The sequence below is a fragment of the Silene latifolia genome, chromosome 1, assembly GCF_048544455.1.
Source record: "Silene latifolia isolate original U9 population chromosome 1, ASM4854445v1, whole genome shotgun sequence".
Classification (NCBI taxonomy): domain Eukaryota; kingdom Viridiplantae; phylum Streptophyta; class Magnoliopsida; order Caryophyllales; family Caryophyllaceae; genus Silene; species Silene latifolia.
The window spans coordinates 81162196-81187576 of record NC_133526.1 but is presented as its reverse complement, the minus strand read 5'-3'; positions in this window follow the sequence as shown (position 1 = coordinate 81187576).

Sequence of the window (25381 nt, the reverse complement as noted above, 5' to 3'; positions counted from 1 at the left end):
GAGAACAAAATAATATTTTGGTCAATTTTATTCAAAATTAATGTTGTTCTAATAATAATAATAATATTAATTTTATTAAGTTGTTACCTTGGGTATTATTCCTTGGGAGGGATTCTTTACTTGAATCCTTGTTCATCCATTTAAGGAAGCTCAAGAACAAATGAGTAGGAGAACTCACTTGTGCCCAAATAATCCGAAATCTTCAATGTAAGATGATGATTTCTTTCTTATTCTTTTATTGTTTGCATGCATAAGATCATCTTTTAATTTTATGACTAAATTAAAATTAAAACATATATGAATATGTTAAGTAAAGAGATATTGATTTCTAACACTTACTTTCCTCCTATTCAACTTCTATGCATGGTCTAACAAGACTCGAGTTGGTTTATTTCTTACAAGTCTTTGTTGAGTAAATAAGAGATGGGTAAAAATGCAAGGATTCATAGCCTTAGCATTTCATCAAACATAACTTGTGCATAGGTTGACATCACAACAAGCAAGCAATTTAATTATGAAAACATATTAGATTAACCATGATTAATCCCATGTTGGTTTCCCCTAATTACCCACTAATCCTAGTTAAGAGACTACTCACTTATTATCATGGTAAACATGTCATTAATGGTGTCAATCATCATAATAAGTGTAAACATGATAAGAGAATGAGGAAATAAACAATAAAGAGTAAAGGGTAAAAGGATTATACCAAACTTGAGATGATCCAAATAATAAAGCAAAGAATAAAAGAAGAGAACTTGATTGATTGATGAAGAGTTGTCAATTCTCCAATAATAACCCAATAATCTTCAATTAACCAAAAGTAACAAACTTGAACAATAATTAAGAAGAGATTAATGTGAAATTTGTGGAAAGATTAAAGAGTAATCTAATCTAATCTACTATACTCCTAATCTATTCTAAGAGAATTTTCTAATGTGGAAGTCTCCTTTGATTATCATCAAAATGGGGTATTTATAGTAGTGCCTCTGATGTGACCATAATTAGCGCATATTTTGTCCCCGAATTAGCCTTGTTCCCATGCTTTTTAGTGCATATTTGGGTCATTTATTGTCTTTAGTTATTTGTTTTGCATATTCTTTGAGGTTTTGTGCCCTTGGTAGGAAAGGAGTGCAAACCTTGCATTTTCATGACAAAATGAGACTAAATTGATTGAATTCAATGACCAAGCATCAAGGAGAGACAAGATTAGAAGGCATTTGTACATATTATAGTAGTTGGGCAATGACGCGAAAGGATCCTTGCATCCCCGAGGAAATCCCCAAGGATTTTACGAAGGAAAGGAAGAAAAGAAGAAAGAAGTGAAGCAAAAGCCAATCCGTGCGGATTGGTGGAAGACGCCCGACCTCCACCTCCACAATCCGGCCGTCTTCTCACAAAGACGCCCGGGCAGCAAGCCCAGAAGACGCCCGGATTCCCTTGAAGACGCCCGGGCAGAGCCTCACAAATCCGGCCGTCCCGTCCCTAAGACGCACGGATTCCAGTCCAGCACAAATCCGTTTCTTCAAGCTTCAAAGAAAGATGCCCTTCCTTCGAAAAATACCGGCGTTTTCCTGCTCAAATCCAAAAAGTGTAATTACTAGTTTAGCCCTTAGTTAACCCTAATGCATCCACCTAATTTCCACTATAAATACCCCATTAGTCTAATTAGAAGAGTATGTTCTTCTTATCAATTCTTAGAGTAGTTAATATCAATCAAATCTATCTTTAGTTTTGTAATTAACAATTAATCAAGTTTTAATACAAGTTTTATTTCCTTAATCTCTCTTTTGTTCATCCTTTATTTTGGGTATATTTGGGTTATTATTGGGAGATTGACAACCTCTCAATCAAGCATCAAGTACTTCTTTTATTCTTGCTTTATTATTGGAATCATTAGTAGGTATAATCCTCATAATCCCTTTTTAATCATTGTTAATTACTTTCATTTATTCATCATGTTTTACTTTGTTGGTATGATTGACAACCTTGCTAGCATGATCAACATGATAATGAGTGAGTAGTCACCTAGCTAGGGTTAATGGGTAATTAGGGGAAACCAACATGGGGAATGATTCATGCTTAAATTAATATGCTTTCATGGTTTATTTGCTTGCTTGTTTTGATCTCAACTCATGCACATGTTATGTTTGATGAAATGCGAGCCTATGAATCCTTGCATTTTTTACCCATCACCTATCTTTTCAATGAGACTTGTAAGACATAAACCAACTCGAGTCTCATTAGACCATGCATGTTGTTGAGTAGGGATGATTAAGTCGACTTGTAGGTGTTGTACAATCTAATCGATTCGGCTCCGGGATCCAAACTTTCCTAGGATTGTAAGATATAACTCAACTCAATCCATCACAACAATAATTGCTTGCTTATAATTTGAGAACATGTTTGTATGATCAATTCCCATGATTCCCCTATGACCCCATGACACCCTAGTGCTTTTTATCAATTGTTTACAACCTTTTTAATTCATCTTGCTTGTTTACTTTCATTGCTATTTAGTTTAGTGACCTTCTACATCAACCCAATTGTGACACCCCTAAGACACCACTAGTTTCAATAGAAATCTCATCTCAATACCCGTCCCTTGGGATCCGACCTTTACTTGCCTCTTTACTAATTGTAGAGTTGTTTGTGAAGTTATAAATTGTGTTTTGGTCTAGGTGCTCCTAACGACAAGTTACCGAAAAGATTCAGTCCGACCAAAAAAATGGCGCCGTTGCCGGGGACGGTGTTATCTTGATTTAGATTTTCTTATATTGTTATTAGTTGTGTCTTTCTTTGCCTTGAGGAAGTAAAACTCCTCAAGGTTTGTTCTAATTATTTTCGAGTTGTTTGATATTTTGCATGTCTAGAAGGTCACAAGGTGATTTGTTACCTTTTGATCGTGAAATTGAAAGAACTTTGACAACCAATAGAAGACTTGCTAGGAGGAATTTGAGAGGTATTAGTGAGGTTGTAGATATTCAACCAACTATTGAGTTCATCAACCCTTTTGCAAAAGAAGGTGAGGAGAACCCAACACAAAATACCACACAAAATCAACCCACAGTGCCTAAGTTTTCATCACATTCCGTACCCACCGAGGAGAACCTACCCAACGGTACTCCCACACCACAACATTTGACCGAAAATTTCATTGCCAAATCCGCCTTTATCCAATTAGTCGAAAGGAGCCAATTTGGGGGAATGCCTAGTGAAGACCCTCATTCTCATATGGAAACCTTTTGCGACTATTGTGATGCGATTTCTCAAACCGGTGTAACTCAAGACCAAATTCGATGGGTCTTATTTCCTTTTTCTCTAATTGGCACCGCGAAACAATGGTTGAAAGGCCTTGATAAGGCCACTCTCAGAATTGATTCTTGGAAGAAGTTGGCTCTAGCTTTCTACAAAAAATTCTACCCACCGGAAAAGACTAACATGCTAAGAGCTCAAATTACGGGTTTTAAGCAAAGGGATGAAGAATAAATACCCATTAACCCTAGTTAAGGAAACTACTCACTCATTATCAAGTTTGACATGTTAACAAGGTTGTCAATCACATTAACAAAGCAAAACATGATGAATAAATAAAGATGATTAACAATAATTAAAAAGGGATTAAGAGAATTATACCTAATGATGATTCCAAAATAAAGCAAAGAATAATAGAAGTACTTGATGATTGATTGGAAGGTTGTCAATCTCCCAATAATAACCCAAATAATCTTCAATTACCCAAAATAAAAGATGAACAAAAGAGAAATTAAGGAAATGATATTTATATTAATATTTGATTAGAAGTTGATTACAAGATTAAAGAGAGATTATGATGATATAAACTACACTAAGGATTGATATCAAGAACATGATTATCTAATTAGACTAATGGGGTATTTATAGTGGGGATTAGGTACACAAATTAGGGTTTACTAAGGGCTTAAATGACGATTAAGTCCTTGAGGAATCGCTCCTCTCAAAAGAGATGTCGGTCTCCTTTTTGCCGGTCTTTCATAAATATGCGCATCTTTCATGGAGGGAATAAAAAGTCGTGTGGGCCTGTAAGGGAATTCGAGCGTCCAAGGTGTCGGGACGGGCGAATTTCCTGATGGCTGGACGAGCGGATTTTTAAGCTGGACGAGCGGATTGTGGCATGTCTGGACGGGCGTCCCTCTGGCAAAGACGCTCGGATTGTCTTGGACGTGCGTCTTGCCTAGTTGGACGGGCGGATTGTGTCACAACTTTCTTTTCTTCTTTTCTTTTTCCAATAATCCTCCGGGATTTAGTCGGGGATGCAAGGATTTCTTCATCATTGTCCATCTACTATAATATGTACAAAGGCCTTCTAGTCATGTCTTTCTCTTTGATGCTTGGTCATTGGATTCGATCAATTTAGCTCTATTTTGCCATGAAAATGCAAGGTTTTCACTCCTCTCCTACCAAGGAAACAAAACCTCAAAGAATATGCAAAACAAAGGACTAAAGATAGTAAATGACCCAAATATGCACTAAAAAGCATAGGAACGAGGCTAATTCGGGGACTAAATATGCTCAAATAATGGGCACATCAAATATCCCCCAACCGAACCTTTGCTCGTCCCGAGTAAAGAAGTGACAAAACTAGGACCCTTATTTAAACTAACCTAATAGCATAGCCGATATGAGACAATTAGCGGGTCTCACTCCGCCCCTTCAACTCTTAACAAGACAACCATGAGGTAGGATGCCTTCTTGCAAGGCAAGGTGGGTCTTGCCAAAATGGCGACACATCCAAACATTAAAGCACACAAAATCAAGTAATGGATGCATCTACAAAAGAATAGCCACTTTCCTCATCTATGTGGCGGAAATTATCTACAAGGGAAGCAATTCAAGCGTACACACTCCTTCATAGATGCAATTTCTTCAAACTACTAAGCCAAGAAGGATACCAATAAATCACCTCCAAGTTGTGTCAAGCTAGGGTACCTTTGTCCTCAATCGTTAAATGCTTTTGTCAAGAATAGACTCCCTATGGTGTTAGAAACACTGGAGGATCACGGAATTCCCCCTCTTGCCTAGACAAGAAGAAGGGTCGTCCCCTCTCTACCATGCACAAAAATGGATACGATGGATAAAAGGGATCAATAGTATTTGAGTTTCATATGGGAGTTTGCTTTTGTTGTTTGTTTTTCCCCCCAATTTGTTGTGGCATATAACATTTGAGAACACTTTCTTTTTGCCATTTCTTTTGATGTTTGGCATTTCAATACTTGACAACTTTTCAACTTTTTGCATTTTCTTTTGAACATTTTCAAAGTCACCCCATATGTAGTGAAGGTGCCTTATATTTGAAGCATAGGAGTTCTATTTTTCCTCCTCTTTTCTTTTGATGCATTTTGCAAACTTTTTGACTTTTCATTTCATTTCTTTTCTTGAACTCAAATTTTTGAACAATTTTTGTTTTGTGTGTTGGGAAATGTGTCCTCAACAATAGTGCGATCACATGATTTAAATATCATTATTAAATCTCATTTTAAGAATACATGTGGGATGTAATATTTTACAGTCAACTGGTCCACACATATCGGTAATGATTGGCTGACTAGAGTTTGACATTACTGTCGGGCAACGGTGGTGATCAGTTGATCCCCTTAGGTCATACCTATAGGGAAATACTCTTAATTGATTATTTAATTAATCTTATACCGATATGAGTTAATTAAATTGCTTAAATTTGGCGGATGATTTTGTGAGTATAATTTACGTATCTTATTGTAAATATGATTAAATGAGACACGGTCTAAGTAATCGAATTGTTTTATTACTTAGATGAAATCATTGTTTACAGAAACAATTGGAACGGAATGAATAAATCATTATAAATACAGAATGTTGTAATTTATAATTTGGAAACATTTTGGCACGAGTAATTACGAATTACTAGTCAATTTTGTAAATGACATATTTTATGAGTATGTTGATTTTTAATATGTTAAAAATACATTACATTGTGACATGTCATGTAACATGTTACATGTGACAAAATTGACAAATGACAAAATAAAATGGACCATCCATTTTATTATGAAAGTGCCAAAATTAGAGGGAGTATTGGGTTAATATTGTGTTTTCATATTAGTGGAAAACATAATGATTAAAGACTACCTACTAGCCTTGCAAGCCTAAGCTTTTGAGAAGAGCAAAAACAAAAGGCATTGGGCATACTACCCAATGCTCTTTTTCGGCCATCCCACAAGAAAGAGAGAAGAGCTTTTCTCTTTCACATTATTATTCATTCTTTTTACCAACATAATTTTCTAGAGAAAGAAAATGAATAATCTCTACAATATGTGATTTTTCTAGAGAAATAAAATCTCACATATACTCCCTCTTGACCGAGTGATTCAAGAGCCAAAATACAATTTATTTTGTATCATTTTATAGCAAAACTAATATTATTACTAGATCTAAATAATATTAGTTATTATGAGTATTCCTTGGGTATATGCTTTTGGGAGGGATTCTATACTTGAATCTTGTTCAACCAATATTGGAAAGCTCAAGAACTAACAAGAAGGAGATCTTGTTGGTGCCCATTTGACCGAAATTCATATGGTGAGAAAATGATTTATTCATTTATTTTTTTATATGTTTGCATGCATAAGATCACTTTTAATTTTATGACAAATTAAATTAAAACATATATGAATATGTTAAGTATATAGATCTACTTTTCCTTCAATCGGTATCAAGAGCCATGGTTGTTTGCATGCAAATTGGTTAAAAGTTTTTCCGAGTTATAAAGATTAACATATAAAACTTGTAAATTTGTGTTATTATGATATATCATGAAATTAATTCATGCATGTTAAAATTTCTGGTCCTAAAATGTTTTAGGATATTTTGGTTAATTTACGGATTTTTATTGTTCATATTTTACAATAATGGCATTTAAATATGATTTTACGAGTAAAAATGTCATTTTCGGACTAAAATTAGCTATACTTCGTATTTTCCAGTGATTTTTGGATATGTTGTCACATATATTATTTTGAGATAACCTGTAAATGTTCATAATTTTTGGACTTATTATGCTCGAAAAATGGATTTTTTATTATTAAAATCGTTTTTAAGTGAAAAATAGGTTAATATGAGATAAATTTCGAATCTGGTCATTGAAATTTAGTATGTTGTCACATGAAATTTTATAAGATGTGTGTAAAATAATGGGATATAGTGAAGTCTTTTTGCATGATTTATGGATTTTTGAAGAAAAATAGCATAAATAGTGACATTATTAGTGAAAAATTAATAAACATAATCTATGACTAAGGAAAAACATTATATGATGAATTTTATTATCTTTTTCAGATCTAAAATTGAAAAGTTGATGCATATAATTTTTCCATGTTTTTATGATTATTTTGTTAAAAACCGATAAACCGCAACATTGTTTTTCCGGAAAATTTTCGAAATTTTTAACCTAAGTTTTTGAACATTATGAGTGTCATGGTATTTTTCCAGAATGTTCATGAGTTTAAATTTTGAATTTTGAATTTATTTGAAATTTTGTGATTTATTTGAAGTTTATAGCTTATTTTTGTAATTTTAAGTCCATTAATGAACAAAATATAAGAAATATGAGTTAATTATGGTCAAATAATTAGTGAAGACTAAATTTTGAGTCCTAAGAGGTTAGGGTAATTAACTTATGCATAAATATGAATTTATGTATATTTTTGTGATTGTAAAATGTTGAAATCACGCAAATCCGTAAAAACCGAGTAATATACGATATTGGCTAATTAAAGGCGATTTAGCATAAAATTGGGCATGTTCATACATCTTATAATGCTGCATTTTCTTTATGATTGTCATAATTTTAATTTATGTAATTTTTGAATTATGTAATTTTACTTAGTATGGCCTTAGTTTTAATTGGTATTTCCCGAAATGTATGGGAATATCGATTCGGTTGTAATTTTATTGTGATCTCGTATCACCGTTTTGTAATTTAATAGATTTATTTTATTTTAGTTACAAATATATAATAGGAAATTATGTAATTTGTTATGTAATTTAATTTATCTCGGAGTTCCCAAAGACGGATTTCTTCAAGATGGCGATACATAAAGACGGTGTTACCTCGAGATGCGTGCCACAACCGAAGTGCAAGGGACCAATGGAGTTGGTTTCCGAATATGTAATAGTTAAATAGTTTTTCTATTTTAGGAAAGGCCATACTAGGATTTATTTATTTTTATGCTTGCATTTTATTTTATGTCGCATGCATCGCTAAATCAACATAACTAAAACATGCATCATCTTCTTTTATCGAGTTTATCGACCGTGTCAATTAGAATTATCGTAGTTCACCGCTTTAGTTCACTTAAAACGTGATAGATAATAAATTGACATGACCTCTCGCTAAAACAATTAATTGAGACATAGCCTTACCAAATAGTAGAAACCATGAAAACCTATTTCGCGAGGGAGTGCACTCGGCCCTACCGGGGTACAAACCTTGTTACGTAGGGGAAGTGGGTGATGAATGTTAATCCACCGAATTCATGTTGATAAGGGATGAATCGGCCCTACCGTGCCCAAGTTGATATGGATTTGGATCATGGACACATTTATTCGAAATTTGGATTGAACTCAACAAAAGTTTTTGATAAGGGATGTATCGGCCCTACCGTGCCCTTGTCGAATGTGTTTTGGGCTAAAGATAATTGTTAGTGTAATATTATCGACCAAGAGTTCTAAAAGTAGAATCGATTAAACGTTAATCCACCGAGTTATATTGATAAAGGATGTATCGGCCCTACCGTACCTAAGTCGATATGAATTTAGGTCTTGGAATCATTTATCATAGTTGGGTAGAGGTCACTATGTAAATGCTTTACTTGTTATTTACAAGTATTTATAAAACGATAAATGTTAAGTTTTCCACTATTCCGTTATCATTTTTGTTCTATTTCTTTACCACAATTCATGTACGATATCATTTCGTTTTTTATTCTAATCTCCATTAAAACATCGTAACTAAAGACAAAATTTGAATTTTTCTTCTAAAAACCTCGTTTTATCCATTGCTAAGGATCTCTTGTAAAGAGTACAGATTAAAGTTATTCATTATCAAACAGGCTTTTGATTCTTGACTAACACATCTACTTACAATGGATTATTTTTCATATACTTAATTGAATTAAGTACCTTGAAGCGATAAATTGTTTTGGTAATTAGATTTGTAAGAATTCGTAATTGACCAAAATAACGCAACCACTTCAATGAAAGTTTTAAGACTAAAACGATCAAATGAAGAGTAATCTTCATGAATTCAATTTTGCTTCTCAAAGCAAAGACTCATTGAAATGAGTGGGAGCATTCTCTTAAACCGTTAAGATGAGGACGAGGTTCAAGAAGTAAGGATTATAATGGAATTGATACAAGGTTATGTTAAAGGTAAAGTTGTTAAGAATGACGATACTAAACCTATCAATCCCGACCGATAAAGTTTCCATTGTCTTAAATGTTAGACACGAGAAAGGAAACCACCCCAAATTATTGAAGTATCAACAAGTTAGTTGTGGGACATCTAATTGAACCTTCTTCTTTAAATGTTTATTTGATTAAACATAAAATTTTGCTAATACTACTTCGTCAATATTAGAAACCAATGGAGGTTTTCATCATTGTACTTGATACATAGGATGATTAGAATATGACGACTAGCAACAATAATGTCGAGAGATAGAGTAATTGTGTACTCAATCTAGTTTTTGGATTTAAAGTTGTACTTAATTATGACTATTAAGTGCATAAACTCTAAATAAGGATATAAACTTGTTAAGATACAAAAGAGGGTTTCACTTTTTGTGACCCTATACACCACGACTTGATGTATGGCTAGCCCATTATCAAGGTGATTATATTCTAAACCAAACTAGAATAATATATCATGTAGATGATGTAAGATTCATATTGGTAACCCAAGATTAAACCTTAAACTTTGGAATGATGAATGCAAAGAGTTATCGAGTACTCTTGAAACCATTAGATTGTTAATGGTATATGCGTATCTTGTATTCAAAGCAAGATGTCTCGTGCTTTTTGGTTGAAAAGGAGATCGAGGTTGTATATCATCGATCCAAAATAGGTCGATCATTTTCTTTTACCAACGATTTAAGTTGACGCTAATTTGTTCACTTAATAAGGTAAAAAGAGAAATCTTTGAAGAATTTCAAAGAGTTCAAGGAATCACGATTTAGTCGTGATGGGATTATCAAAGTGAAGACTTTGATATAAGCCAAAGGAAATGTGATATAGTATCACAAGTTAATCTCTCTTAGCACGCATTATGGAATAATGTGTGATTAGATAAGAAATCAAACGCTATTCGATATGGTTTGGATTTCAATCAAGTTACATTGAGTAACTTGATTCTTTTGGGGATTTTATCATTTTGTCTAAATTATGTTTCCACTAAAACGAATCATATGAGATATGATATGGTAAGGGACCATGTTTGTAAGTTTTCACAAGAAACAAATGCTCATTTTTCCCTTTCAATTACGAGTACGACGGGTTTGCGGCTCGTGAAGCTGTCTTTCTAAAATACAGGTTTATTTCTAGAAGACAAAGTGGGAGAAATTATTCAAGAGCCACAAAGAATGCCACAAAGAATGTTATGTCGCAAGAAACTGGTCTTTCTTGGCTACATGAGACGTTTTGTGTAAGACATTGTTTCTTCAAAACCTAGGAGGTTAAATTCATCACTTGTTAAAAATGATGAATTCATGCTACTTTTAAGAAAGTAAAGAGCTTATAACTTACAAAAGAAATTGTGTACATAAGAGTGTTTAAGTCACAACTCAATACAAGGCTTAGAGCCATGAAAATCCGAAATAAAAGGGTTGATTAGTGACAAAGGGTTTTGCACTAATAAAGAGATATTTCATAGCAAGATTGGTTGCAAAGGGTTTTGCACTAATTGAAATGCTTAAGTCTATTTGGATCTTCTTAGGGATTGTGTTTCATTATGAGGTTATGAAATACATAGCGAGTGAATCTAAAACCCACTTCTTCAATAGAAGGAATGTATTCAATACATGTCTTGAGTTTTATAGATTCTTGCAACCCTAAGATAATGTGCAACTTAAGAGATGGTCTTAAGTAGGACATCAATGAGTTAGAATCAATGTTTTGATCATGTTATAAAACTTTTCTCGATAAGTCGAGAAGTTGTGTTTATACATGGAGTTTAGTGGGAGTTACGGAAATTTTTATTAGTCTTATATGTGTATGACATATTGATCATTGAGAGTGATTTTAGACTTTTGGAGTATTATAATACATCTTGAATATCCGGTTTTATGAAGATAAATCCACATGATATTAGCGTCAATAAGAAGTCTTATGTTGATAAGATTCATGACTAGTTCAATTAAATTGAATATATTTGATTGATTTCATTTGCTTCCACTGCCGGATCAATTAAATGAGTAATGATATATAACACTTCATATACTTTGAGTATGATGAGTTGTTTTCAAAATCGAATTTAAGTAATCTTTACCAAGTAAGCCATAAAGATTACCCTTAAGTGCTTGCAGAAGCATTAAGGAAGTAAAGCAAAGTGTTTATGATGCAATTTTGTGTAAGGGTGTTACACAAGTGACAATTGACAATTGAGATTGCGCATGGTTTCCGAAAAAACCATAATCAAAACACGTTAGGATGGTTAAGACACCATTGTGGCTATGTTAAATAAGAAGTAGATTTTCTAGAATCGTTCTAGGCAATAAAGAACAATGAGAGATATTTATAACGGAAATTGAATACACTTGCAATCATGAGATGTGCAAGAAGGATGAGTCCCGCACACTATGAAAACAGTGGGAGCTATTCTTAGGCTAAAGGGCCTGTGTCTTGATTGGATCTCGACACGTACTCAGAAAGTTTTGTAATGCAAATGTATACATTACAAAGGAAAACTAGTATGTAGTAGGGTTGAGTAAGGTACAAGAAATTGATAAAACCTACTAACCAAAGCCTTCTCAAAGGCTAAACATGATGAGTCATGTCATTTCAATTGAATTGAAATGAACAACTACGTACAAGATCAAATTAGATTATAGAACATGAAATAGTAATCAGGCATTGAATATTCATATGTGATAATCGCATTTGTCGTTCGAGTTTTACTTTAAAATTCTTTTATTATACTTTGTTACATCCAAACGGGTTGTAGAGACAATTGAACCCCGTTAAAGTGAACACGGATTAGCATTGTCTTCGCCCATAGTCATTTGTATGAGGTGACGTCTCGAAGTGACTAGAGTGTGATGCGATTGATGGCAAGTTCAAGTGCCATACAGTCATGTGAGATGACTAGTCGATCACATAGGCAGATTGTTAGGAACACCTTGTCGGGCCTTATGACCGCTTATAGAGTTCTGGCAATTTATATAGCCTGGTCGTGGCGAGAGCTACTATAGTATTCTAATGAGTCGATTCTTTTGACTAAAGACTATTCACCTAAGATGGCACGAGTTTGATTAACTTTGATTTGTGTTACTACGACCTTCATAAATGGGGTCAAATGGGCATATTTTGGGTTATGATGGCTGTGGCTAGTCGAAGGGAATGAGTGCGATAGGAATTGTCCATCCCCTTGTCAGGGTTAAAACAATATCTCGGGGCCACTCGAGGAGTAATGAGCGCAAATGCGTGGCCACGCTCGGAAGGTATCCGAGTGGATAAATCCGGTCAAACAGTTATTCTCCGGATCGAGGAAACCACTCTCGATATGATCACTTGCAAGTACGACCTGAAAGTCACCTTGCATTGAGTGGGAGATAGTAATAGGACAAGAGAATTGGTGACGCACACTTGTCGAGGACAAGTGGGAGATTGTTGGGAAATGTGTCCTCAACAATAGTGCGATCACATGATTTAAATATCATTATTAAATCTCATTTTAAGAATACATGTGGGATGTAATATTTCGATCAACTGGTCCACACATATCGGTAATGATTGATTGGTGACTAGAGTTTGACATTCGTCGTGCGACGGTGGTGATCGATTGATCCCCTTAGGTCATACCTATAGGGAAATACTCTTAATTGATTATTTAATTAATCGTATACCGATACGAGTTAATTAAATTGCTTAAAATTGGCGGATGATTTTGTGAGTATAATTTACGTATCTTATTGTAAATATGATTAAATGAGACACGGTCAAAGTAATCGAATTGTTTTATTACTTAGATGAAATCATTGTTTACAGAAACAATTGGAACGGAATGAATAAATCATTATAAATACAAAATGTTGTAATTTATAATTTGGAAACATTTTGGCACGAGTAATTACGAATTACTAGTCAATTTTGTAAATGACATATTTTATGAGTATGTTGATTTTTAATATGTTAAAAATACATTACATTGTGACATGTCATGTAACATGTTACATGTGACAAAATTGACAAATGACAAAATAAAATGGACCATCCATTTTATTATGAAATCTTGCGAAATTAGAGGGAGTATTGGGTTAATATTGTGTTTTCATATTAGTGGAAAACATAATGATTAAAGCCTACCTACTAGCCTTGCAAGCCTAAGCTTTTGAGAAGAGCAAAAACAAAAGGCATTGGGCATACTACCCAATGCTCTTTTTCGGCCATCCCACAAGAAAGAGAGAAGAGCTTTTCTCTTTCACATTATTATTCATTCTTTTTACCAACATAATTTTCTAGAGAAAGAAAATGAATAATCTCTACAATATGTGATTTTTCTAGAGAAATAAAATCTCACATATACTCCCTCTTGACCGAGTGATTCAAGAGCCAAAATACAATTTATTTTGTATCATTTTATAGCAAAACTAATATTATTACTAGATCTAAATAATATTAGATATTATGAGTATTCCTTGGGTATATGCTTTTGGGAGGGATTCTATACTTGAATCTTGTTCAACCAATATTGGAAAGCTCAAGAACTAACAAGAAGGAGATCTTGTTGGTGCCCATTTGACCGAAATTTATATGGTGAGAAAATGATTTATTCATTTATTTGTTTATATGTTTGCATGCATAAGATCACTTTTAATTTTATGACAAATTAAATTAAAACATATATGAATATGTTAAGTATATAGATCTACTTTTCCTTCATTGTGCCCATTCCCTTTGATGACAAAATGTATGGTAGAACATCGATAAATGATGGTTGCATGGTTTCAAGGGTCACCTTGGAATAAACGGTAGCCAAAGAGTTATCACACCACAAGGTACTCTTGACTAGGCCTTAATCCATGGGTCAAAGGATACTAGCATGACACATCCTAGGGTGTTTTACACGTATTCTAACAAGCAAAGTCTTAAGAACAAAAAGCATCTACTAGGGCCTATATACACTTGTCAAGCTTCCCAAATAGACGGTTTCACAAAATTTTTCTAACATGCAACTATATGCCATGATGCAACTAGCATTTATACATCCTATTGCATATGATTCTACCAACTAGTATGTCAAATAATCTAAATGTAATCCTAATTCACATTGTTTTTACCGCATCAATCAAAATAAAGCCACATAGTCATTAATATAAAGGGGAAAAAGGAGATTGGAAAGATCATACCATGCGGTCTTCTATATCCTCATGTCTCGGATGTGGCGTAGTCGATTAATGTGAACAAGGATGAACAAACACAATATATACAAGTAATATATACAAGACTACACTACAAAAGAAATGAACATGTTTTTGGTTTTTCAATTTTTCAATTTTTTTTGGTTTTTAAGTTTATGCAAGCATGATGCATGATTTTTAAACTAAATGCAAACTATACTAAGCTACACTACATGATGCATGTGTTTTTGTTATGGTGGAGAGCGTAATTTGAATTACCTCCCGATGCATATGCATGGACTTCCCCAAACCAAAATAGACATTATTTCTAACGTCTTGAATTTCGGGGTAGTTCATGCACATGGAATGCAATGCATGAAACTACAAATTGTCATTATGGATTTTTCAAGTGGGAACAATAAAAAGAGCACCTTAATGAAGCCAAGGTGCTAGTCCTCCATGTTTCTAGGACTCCACAACAAATGAAAACAAATATGTTACAAGTTATCAAAATATCAAATTCATTTCATGAAAATTGAAAATAAAGAGAGAGGATAAGGAAACTTCACTTAAGCTTTTGATGGGTGCCTCATGCCCGCTCCATCTAGCTATGAAGAGATCTTCTAGAGATTGCCATCATCCCTCTCTAGGTCACTATCCCAAACTTCCTTGGATGCATCACTTGCATTAAAGTCCATGAATTCATCTTCCTCGCTATTGAGCTCTACCGTATCTCCGCCACAAGATTTGTCGCTCCCTTCGCCTTGCCCATTTGCCCCTTCATTTGATTTTTTCCGAACCTGGGAAGAGAAAGTCCATTTGTGCCCAAGAGGGAAACATTCCCTCCCCACTAACCTTCCCTTGTTGAATCAAATCGTGGAATTGAGGGTAAAGAGCATAGTAGCTATCCACGGCGGCCTCATATTGATGGTAATGCAAATCTTGGAGAATCCCCATCACAAAGTCATCTCGGGGGAGAATAAAGGGGTTAGGGTGGTTGTATGGTTGGTATTGAAAAGGGTAGGGAGGTATCTTGATTTTCTCATTTTGTTGTTGTGGCTCTTGTTGTTGTTGGGGATTTGGTGGTGGTGGTGCTTGACTTGCTTGGGTTGGGTTTACGGGGATGAGGTATGACGGGATCGGTGATAGAGGACCCCTCCTTGGTGAAATTCTTGGTAGACCGGTCATTGGCAAGTAGAGTGGGTCACTCCCCTTTGTTATCCATTTGATTCTTTTATCAACCCCCTCAAGGGTTATCCAATGATGTTTCACAAGAAGGAGTTCTTCATTTATCCTCGTATTCCCAGAAAGAGGGGTGTACTCATTGTTCTCATTGAATTTTGGATTGAAATGCTTTGCAATCCTTGTAATGAGCCCTCCATTGACGATATGCTTCATCCCATCGTCATCCCCATTCCTAAACTTAGCCCACTTCTCAAGTAGTACGAGAGGCGCATTAAAATGGTATCCACCCCTTCCTTGGATATCGAGATACGACTCCATGAATACAAGATCGAGTTCGTTTACAATTGTCGGGTCCCGGCGTTCAAGGATGGTGCCGGAAAGGAACCGGTAGGTGAGTCTCAAAATAGGGTTTTGAATGTGGAAAGCTAGACACTCCTTAATGTATATGAAATCTCGGCCGGTCATGGCTCTCCATAGGGGTGCAACACTATATTTCTTCGGTTTTGATGTCCGGGTAGGCGAGACATCAACGCCAAGCACATTAGCAAATTCCACTAGAGTCATCATTCTCGAAACACTTTCCAATAAAAATTCTATACAAATCGTTTTGTTCAAGGTTGTGATTTTCAAGAAGCTTAAAAACTCAAGAACAAGGGATCGGTAGGTTTGCTCGTGCATGTGAAATAGGGTAGAGAGACCAAACAATTCAAAAAGGGCTTCGGTTTGATGGTATATTCCAAGCTTCCTCAATGTTTTATGGCATAGAAATTTGGTAGGAAGAATATTCTTACCAAGTAGTCGGTGAAAGATAAGCCTTTGAACATCGTTCACAAAATCAATGTTGGAAAAATCGTCAAGTTTGGTGAGATCCACAATCTCTTCATGTTCCCTCCTTAGAGTGTTGATGTGAGAAGTAGATGAGCTTCCTCTCACTCTTGGTCTTCTTCTATCCATAAATAGAGATCCTCTTGGTCCCATTCTTTGATTGTAGCGTTGGAATTTTTTTATTTGTTGGAGTATGGAGATGCTCTTTGTGGATTGAATCTTGCTTTTGAAACCCTATAAATTGGGGGTTTTTGTTTTTGTGGAATGAAAGACTGTTTGGGATATGTTTTGGAGTCATAGGAGAGTGGGTTTTTATAATACAAGTGGAAGGAAAGATGATGTGTCACAAATTGTGTGGTGAGGAAGAAATTAAATTGTGAAATCCGGAAATAAAGGCCGTAGGGAGACGAGCGGATTCGACCTTAGGACGCTCGAATTCCCTCGTTTTGGGACGAGCGGATTCGTTGGTGATGCGATCCCGCTAAGTGTTCACAAATTAAGATGTGGTCGTTGGTCACGGTCGAATCAAAACACAATTTATAGCTCCACAAACAACTCTACAATTAGTAAAGAGGCAAGTAAAGGTCGGATCCCAATAGACGGGAGTTGAAATGAGATTTCTATTGTAACTAGTGGTGTCTAAGGGGTGTCACAAATTGGGTTGATGTAGAAGGTTACTAAACTAGAATAGCAATGAAAATAAACAACTAAGATGAATTAAGGGGTGTAAACAATTGATTAAAGGCACTAGGGTGTCATGGGATCATAGGGGAATCATGGGATATGATCATACAAACATGTTCTCAAATTATAAGCAAGCAATTATTATTGTGATGGATTGAGTTGGGTTATATCTTACAATCCTAGGAAAGTTTGGGTCCCGGAGCCGAATCAATTAGATTGTACAACACCTACAAGTCGACTTAATCTTCCCTACTCAACAACATGCATGGTCTAATGAGACTCGAGTTGGGTTATGTCTTACAAGTCTCATTGAAAAGATAGAAGATGATAGTAAATGCAAGGATTCATAGGCTTAGCATTTCATCAAATATAACATGTGCATGAGTTGAGATCAAAACAAGCAAGCAAATAAAACATGAAAGCATATTAATTTAAGCATGAATCATTCCCCATATTGGTTTCCCCTAATCACCCATTAACCCTAGCTAAGAGACTACTCACTCATTATCATGTTGATCATGCTAGCAAGGTTGTCAATCATACCAACAATATGAAACATGATGAATAAATGAAAGTAATTAACAATAATTAAAAAGGGATTAAGAGATTATACCTACTAATGATTCCAATAATAAAGCAAAGAATAATAGAAGTACTTGAATGCTTGATTGAGAGGTTGTCAATCTCCCAACAATAACCCAAAATAATCTTCAATTACCCAAAATAAAGGATGAACAAAAGAGAGATTAAAGAACTAGAACTTGGATTAAAACTTGATTAATATTTGATTACAATATTAAAGAGAGATTTGATTGATATTAACTACACTAATTATTGATAAGAAGAACATGCTCCTCTAATTAGACTAATGGGGTATTTATAGTGAAAATTAGGGAGGATGCATTAGGGTTAACTAAGGGCTAAACTAGTAATTACACTTTTTAAGTTGAGCAAGGAGGAGCCGGTATTTTCTGAGAGAAGGGCTTCTCTTTTCATAGCTTGAAGAAGACAATCCGTGCTGGAGCAGAATCCGGGCGGAATAGGGTCGGGACGGGCGGATTTAGGCGTTGGAATACGAGCGGATTCAGGCGAATCCGGGCGGATTGTGGAGGGGGAATCCGAGCGGATTATGGCAAAGACGCTCGGATTGTGCTGGAGCTGGACGGACGGATTGGTGACAATCCGCTCGGATTGTCAGTCAGCATAGTAACTTCTTCTTTTCTTCCCTTTTCTTCATAAATTCCTTGGGGATTTCCTTGGGGACTCAAGGATCCTTTCTCAACATTGCTCTTCTACTATGATATGTACAAAGGCCTTCTAATCTTGTCTCTCCTTGATGCTTGGTCATTGAATTCGATCAATTTAGTCTCGTTTTGCCATGAAAATGCAAGATTCTTACTCCTTTCCTACCAAGGGATCAAAATCTCAAAGAATATGCAAAACAAAGAACTAAAGATAAGAAATGACCCAAATAAGCACTAAAAAGCATGGAAACAAGGCTAATTCGGGGGCTAAATATGCGCCAATTATGGTCACATCAAATATCCCCAAACCGAACCTTTGCTCGTCCCGAGTAAAGAGGTGACAAAGACTAGGACCAATACTAACCTATCCTAATAATATAGCCGATATGAGACAATTAGCGGGTCTCACTCCGCCCCTTCAACTCACAACAAGACAACCATGAGGTAGGATGCCTTCTTGCAAGGCAAGGTGGGTCTTGCCAAAATGGCGACACATCCAAACTTTAAGCACGCAAAAACACATAATGGATGCATCTACAAAAAGAATAGCCACTCCCTCATCAAGTGGCGGAAATTATCTACAAGGGAAGCAATTCAAGGGTACACACTCCTTCATAGATACCATTTCTTCAAACTACTAAGCCTAGAAGGATACCAATAAATCACCTCCAAGTTGTGTCAAGCTAGGGTACCTTTGTCCTCAATCGTTAAATGCTTTTATCAAGAGTAGACTCCCTATGGTGTTAGAAACACTGGAGGATCGCGGAATTCCCCCTCTTGCCTAGACAAGAAGAAGGGTCGTCCCCTCTGTACCATGCACAATAATGGATAAGATGGATAAAGGGATCAATAAAATTTGAGTTTCATTTGGGAGTTTGCTTTGGTTTTTGTTTTTCCCCCCAATTTCTTGTGGCATATAACATTTGAGAACACTTTCTTTTTGCCATTTCTTTTGATTTTGGCTTTTCAATACTTGACAATTTTTTTTTTTGCATTTCTTTTTGAACATTTTCAAAGTCACCCCAATTAGTAACGAGGGTGCCTTGTATTTGAAGTTTTAGGAGTCTATTTTTGCTCCTCTTTTCTTTTGATGCATTTTTGCAAACTTTCTTTCACTTTTCATTTCATTGAACTCAAATTGATTTCTTTTTGTGCCCATTCCCTTTTGATGACAAAATGTATGGTAGAATATGGATGATGGATGTATGGGTGCATGGTTTCAAGGGTCACCTTGGAATAAACGGTAGCCAAGGAGTTATCACACCACAAGGTACTCTTGACTAGGCCTTAATCCATGGGTCAAAGGATACTAGCTTGACACATCCTAGGGTGTTTTACAAGTATTCTAACAAGCAAAGTCTTAAGAACAAAAAGCATCTACTAGGGCCTATATACACTTGTCAAGCTTCCCAAGTAGGAGGTTTCGCAAAATTTTCTAACATGCAACTACATGCCATGATGCAACTAACATATATACATCCTAATGCATATGATTCTACCAACTAATATGCCATATAAACTAAATGCAAGTCCTAGATTCACATTGTTATACCGCATCAATCAAAATAAAGCCACATAGTCATTAACATAAAGAGGAAAAGGAGATTGGAAAGATCATACCATGCGGTCTTCAATATCCTCATGTCTCGGATATGGCGTAGTCAATCAATGTGAACAAGGATAAAACAAACATAATATATACAAAACAATATATACAAAGGAAATGAACTTGTTTTTGGGTTTTTCAATTTTTCCAATTTTTATGATTTTTGAAATTTTTCAATTTTTTTGGATTTTTGAATAAGAGTTAAATGTTAGAATTCCCATCCCCACACTAATATGGGCATTGTCCTCAATGGTCAAAATGATGGAAATTATGCAAAGATGATGCATGATTTCTATACTAAATGCAATCTATACTAAGCTATACTACATGATGCATGGTTTTTGTTATGACGGAGAGGATAATTTAGATTACCTCCCGTTGCGTATGCATTAACTTCCCCAAACCGAGTGAGACACTATTGCTAATGTCCAAGGATGGGTATAGTTCATGCACACACTATGCTATGCATGAAACTAATTTGTCATTTTGGATTTTACAAATGGGAACAATAAAATAAGAACACCTCAATGGTACCGAGGTGTGAGTCCTTTGATGGGGCTAGGACTACTCCAACAATGATCAAAATTGAAATAAAATACAAAGGTACAAGACACAAACTTTTTTTCATGAAAAATAAAGATAAAGAGGAGAGATGAGAAAACTTCACTTGAACTTAGGTGGGTGCTCTTGCTTTGCTCCACCTAGTGATGAAGTGGTCTCCTAGACATCGGCATCATCTCCCTCTATATCGCTATCCCAAATATCCTTTGAAGCATCACTTAAACTTGGATCCATGAATTCGTCTTCCTCACTCTCAAGCTTCACCGTGTCACCACCACAAGAATCGCCACTCTCCTCCCTTTGGCGACCGTTCGCCCCTTCATTAGCCTTCTCCGAGTTGGGAAAGAGCAATTCCATTTGAGCCCATGAGGGGAAAGCTCCTTCCTCACTAATCCGTCCTTTTTGAGCCAACTCATGGTATTGGGGGTAAAGAGCATATTAAGTGTCCACGGAGGTCTTATATTGACGGTAGTGTAAATCTTGCAAAATTCCCGTGACAAAGTCGTCACGGGGGAGGATGAAGGGATTTGGATGGTTATATGGTTGGTAGGGAAAGGGGTAAGGAGGCACTTTTATCTTCTCATTTTGGGTTTGTTGTTCTTGTTGTTGTGGTGGTGGATTTTGTGGTGGTGGAGCTCGCCTTGTTTGACTTGGGATGAGGTAGGAGGGCATTGGGGACAAGCTTCCTCTTCTTGGGGAGATCCGTGGTAGATCGGTTATTGGGAGATAGATCGGATCGCTCCCTTTTGTCAACCACTTTATCCGCTTATCGACCCCCTCAAGGGTTATCCAATGGTGTTGGACGACAAGGAGATCTTCATTAATTCTCGTGCTCCCCGTAAGTGGAGTGTACTCATTGTTCTCATTGAACCTTGGGTTAAAGTGCTTTGCAAGTCTAGTTATGAGTGCACCATTCACTATGTGCTTCATTCCATCATCATCCCCATTTCTAAACTTTGCCCACTTCTCTAGCAAAACTAGAGGTGCATAGAAGTGATACCCATCTCTCCCTTGAATGTTGAGGTATGATTCCATAAATACAAGGTCCAATTGGTTGACAATGGCCGGATCTCGGCGGGCGAAGAGGGTACCCGAAAGAAATCGACATGTAAGCCTCAAGATCGGGTTTTGGATGTGAAAAGCAAGACACTCCTTAGTAAGAATGAAATCCCGGCCCGTCATGGCCCTCCACAAAGGTGCAACATCATAATTTTTGGGCTTTGATGTTCGGGTAGGCTAAACATCAAGTCCGAACACATTGGCAAACTCTACAAGGGTCATCATCCTAGAAACATTCTCTAACCTAAACTCTATGCATATCACTTTGTTCACAGTTGTAATTTTCAAAAAGCTTAAGAATTCTAGCACAAGGGACCGATAGGTTGGTTCATACATGCGAAAGAGAGTTGAAAGACCAAAAACCTCAAAGAGGGCTTCCACTTGGTGAAAAATCCCAAGCTTTCTTAAGGTAGCATGACAAAGAAATTTAGTGGGAAGAATATTCTTACTTAAGAGTCGGTGGAAGACCAATCGCTGCACATCATCGAGGAATTCCACATTCGAGAAATCATCGAGCCTTGTGAGATCTACAATCTCTACATGTTCCCTTCTAATGGTGTTGAGATGTGAGGTAGAGGAACTTCCCACCATCCTTGGTCTTCTTGCACTTCTAAAGGAGGATCTCCTTGGTGCCATTCTTGCTTCTTTTGTTGGGTTCTTTTGATTTGAAGATTGCTATGGATGTTCCTTGTTGATTGAGTATTGGAAACCCTAGAAAATTTGGGGATTTTTGATTTTGAGGGTAAAGAGAGTGATTGAAGGAAATGTAGATTCATATACATATTTAACATACTCATATATGTCAAATTAATTTGTCATAAATTAAAACGGATTTTATGCATGCAAACAAAATATAAATAGAAGAGAAATCACATCCTTACATTGTAGATTTCGGATTTCAAATGGGCACAAAAGAGATCACCTTTCTCTCTTGTTCTTGAGCTTATCCTTATGGAAGAACAAAGATCTAAGTGTAAGATCTCTCCCAAAAGCTTTATACCCAAGGCTTTCATCTTAATCTAATTAATATTATTTAGATCTAGAATAATATTAATCTTATTAAAATATGAACCAAAATAATTTTTTAATCTCCTGAAAACCGGTAGAGGAGAAGAGTTTTGGAGTAAATAATCTCTCTAACTTATCATAAATTTAGAGAGCATGAAATTTTTTCTAACACTAGAAAATATTGAATGAAAATGAATAATTATCATAATGCTTAAAAAGAAACTCTTCTCTCTTTCTATTAGGGTGGCGAAAAGAGGGGCATTGGGTAGTATGCCCAATGTCTTTTGTTTGTGCTCTTCACAAGAGACTAGGCATGCAAGCCTACTCACAAGTGTTATGATTGTGTTTCTATTTAAAATAAACAACACAATATAAACCATGTACACACACCCACATTTTCGGTTTTGGCATAAAATGGAGAATCCATTTTATTTTGTCATTTGTCAAATTTGTCACATGTAACATGTTACATGTCACATATATTTGTTATGTAATTTTTAACACATTAAAAATCAACGTATTAATAAAAATACGTCACATACAAAAATCGACTTAGTAATATCATAATTACTTGTGCCAAAATATTTTACCAATTATAAATTACAACTGATTGTATTTATAATAATTCATTCAATTTAATTGTTACATTAAACAATTATTTCATCTAAGTAATTAAACAATTTAATTACTTAGACCGCATCTCATTTAATCACATTTCAATTTGATACGTAAATTTTACTTCCAAAATCGTCCGTCAATTTTCAAGTAATTTAATTAACTCGCAACATTATACGATTAATTAAATAATCAATTAAGAGTATTTCCCTTTAGGTATGACCTAGGGGTCAACGATCACCACCGTCACACGACGGTAATGTCAAACTCTAGTCAGCCAATCATTACCGATATATGTGTTGACCGAGTTGACAAGTAAAATATTACTTCCCAATTGTATTCTTAAAATGAGATTTAATAATGATATTTAAATCATGTGATCGCACTATTGTTGAGGACACATTTCCCAACAATCTCCCACTTGTCCTCGACAAGTGTGCGTCACCAATTCTCTTGTCCTATTACTATCTCCCACTCAATGCAAGGTGTCTTTCGGGTCGTACTTGCAAGTGATCATATCGAGAGTGGTTTCCTCGATCTGGAGAATAACTGATTGACCGGATTTATCCACTCTGGATACCTTCCGAGCGTGGCCACGCATTTACAGTTCATTACTCCTCGAGTGGCCCTGAGATATTGTTATAACCCTGACAAGGGGATGGACAATTCCTATCGCACTCATTCCCTTCGACTAGCCACAGCCATCATAACCCAAAATATGCCCATTTGACCCCATTTACGAAGGTCGTAGTAACACAAATCAAAGTTAATCGAAACGAGCCATCTTAGGTGAATAGTCTTTAGTCAAAAGAATCGACTCATTAGAATACTATAGTAGCTCTCGCCACGACCAGGCTATATAAATTTGCCAGAACTCTATAAGCGGTCATAAGGCCCGACAAGGTGTTCCTAACATCTGCCTATGTGATCGACTAGTCATCTCACATGACTGTATGGCACTTGAACTTGCCATCAATCGCATCACACTCTAGTCACTTCGAGACGTCACCTCATACAAGTGACTATGGGCGAATACAATGCTAATCCGTGTTCACTTTAACGGGGTTCAACGTTGTCTCTACAACCCGTTTGGATGTAACAAAGTATAATAAAAGAGTTTTAAAATAAAACTCGAACGACAAATGCGATTATCACACATGAATAGTCAATGCCTGATTACTATTTCATGTTCTATAATCTAATTTGATCTTGTACGTAGTTGTTCATTTCAATTCAATTGAAATGACATGACTCATCATGTTTAGCCTTTGAGAAGGCTTTGGTTAGTAGGTTTTATCAATTTCTTGTACCTTACTCAACCTTACTACATACTCGTTTTCCTTTGTAATGTACACATTTGCATTACAAAACTTTCTGAGTACGTGTCGAGATCCAATCAAGACATAGGTCCTCTAGCCTAAGAATAGCTACCACTGTTTTCACAGTGTGTGGGACTCATCCTCTTGCACATCTCATGATTGCAAGTGTACTCAATTTCCGTTATAAATATCTCTTATTGTTCTTTATTGTCCAGAACGATTCTAGAAAATCTACTTCTTAATTAACTTAGCCACAATGGTATCTTAACCATCCTAATGTGTTTTGATTATGGTTTTGTCGGAAACCATGCGCAACCTCAATTGTCAATTGTCACTTGTGTAACACCCTTACACAAAATTGCATCATAAACACTTTGCTTTACTTCCTTAATGCTTCTGCATGCACTTAAGGGTAATCTTTATGGCTTACTTGGCAAGGATTACTCAAATTCGATTTTGAAAACAATTCATCATACTCAAAGCATATGAAGTGTTATACATCATTACTCATTTAATTGATCCAGCAGCGGAAGCAAATGGAATCAATCAAATATGTTCAATTTAATTGAACTAGTCATGAATCTTATCAACATAAGACTTCTTATTGACGCTAATATCATGTGGATTTATCTTCATAAATCCAGA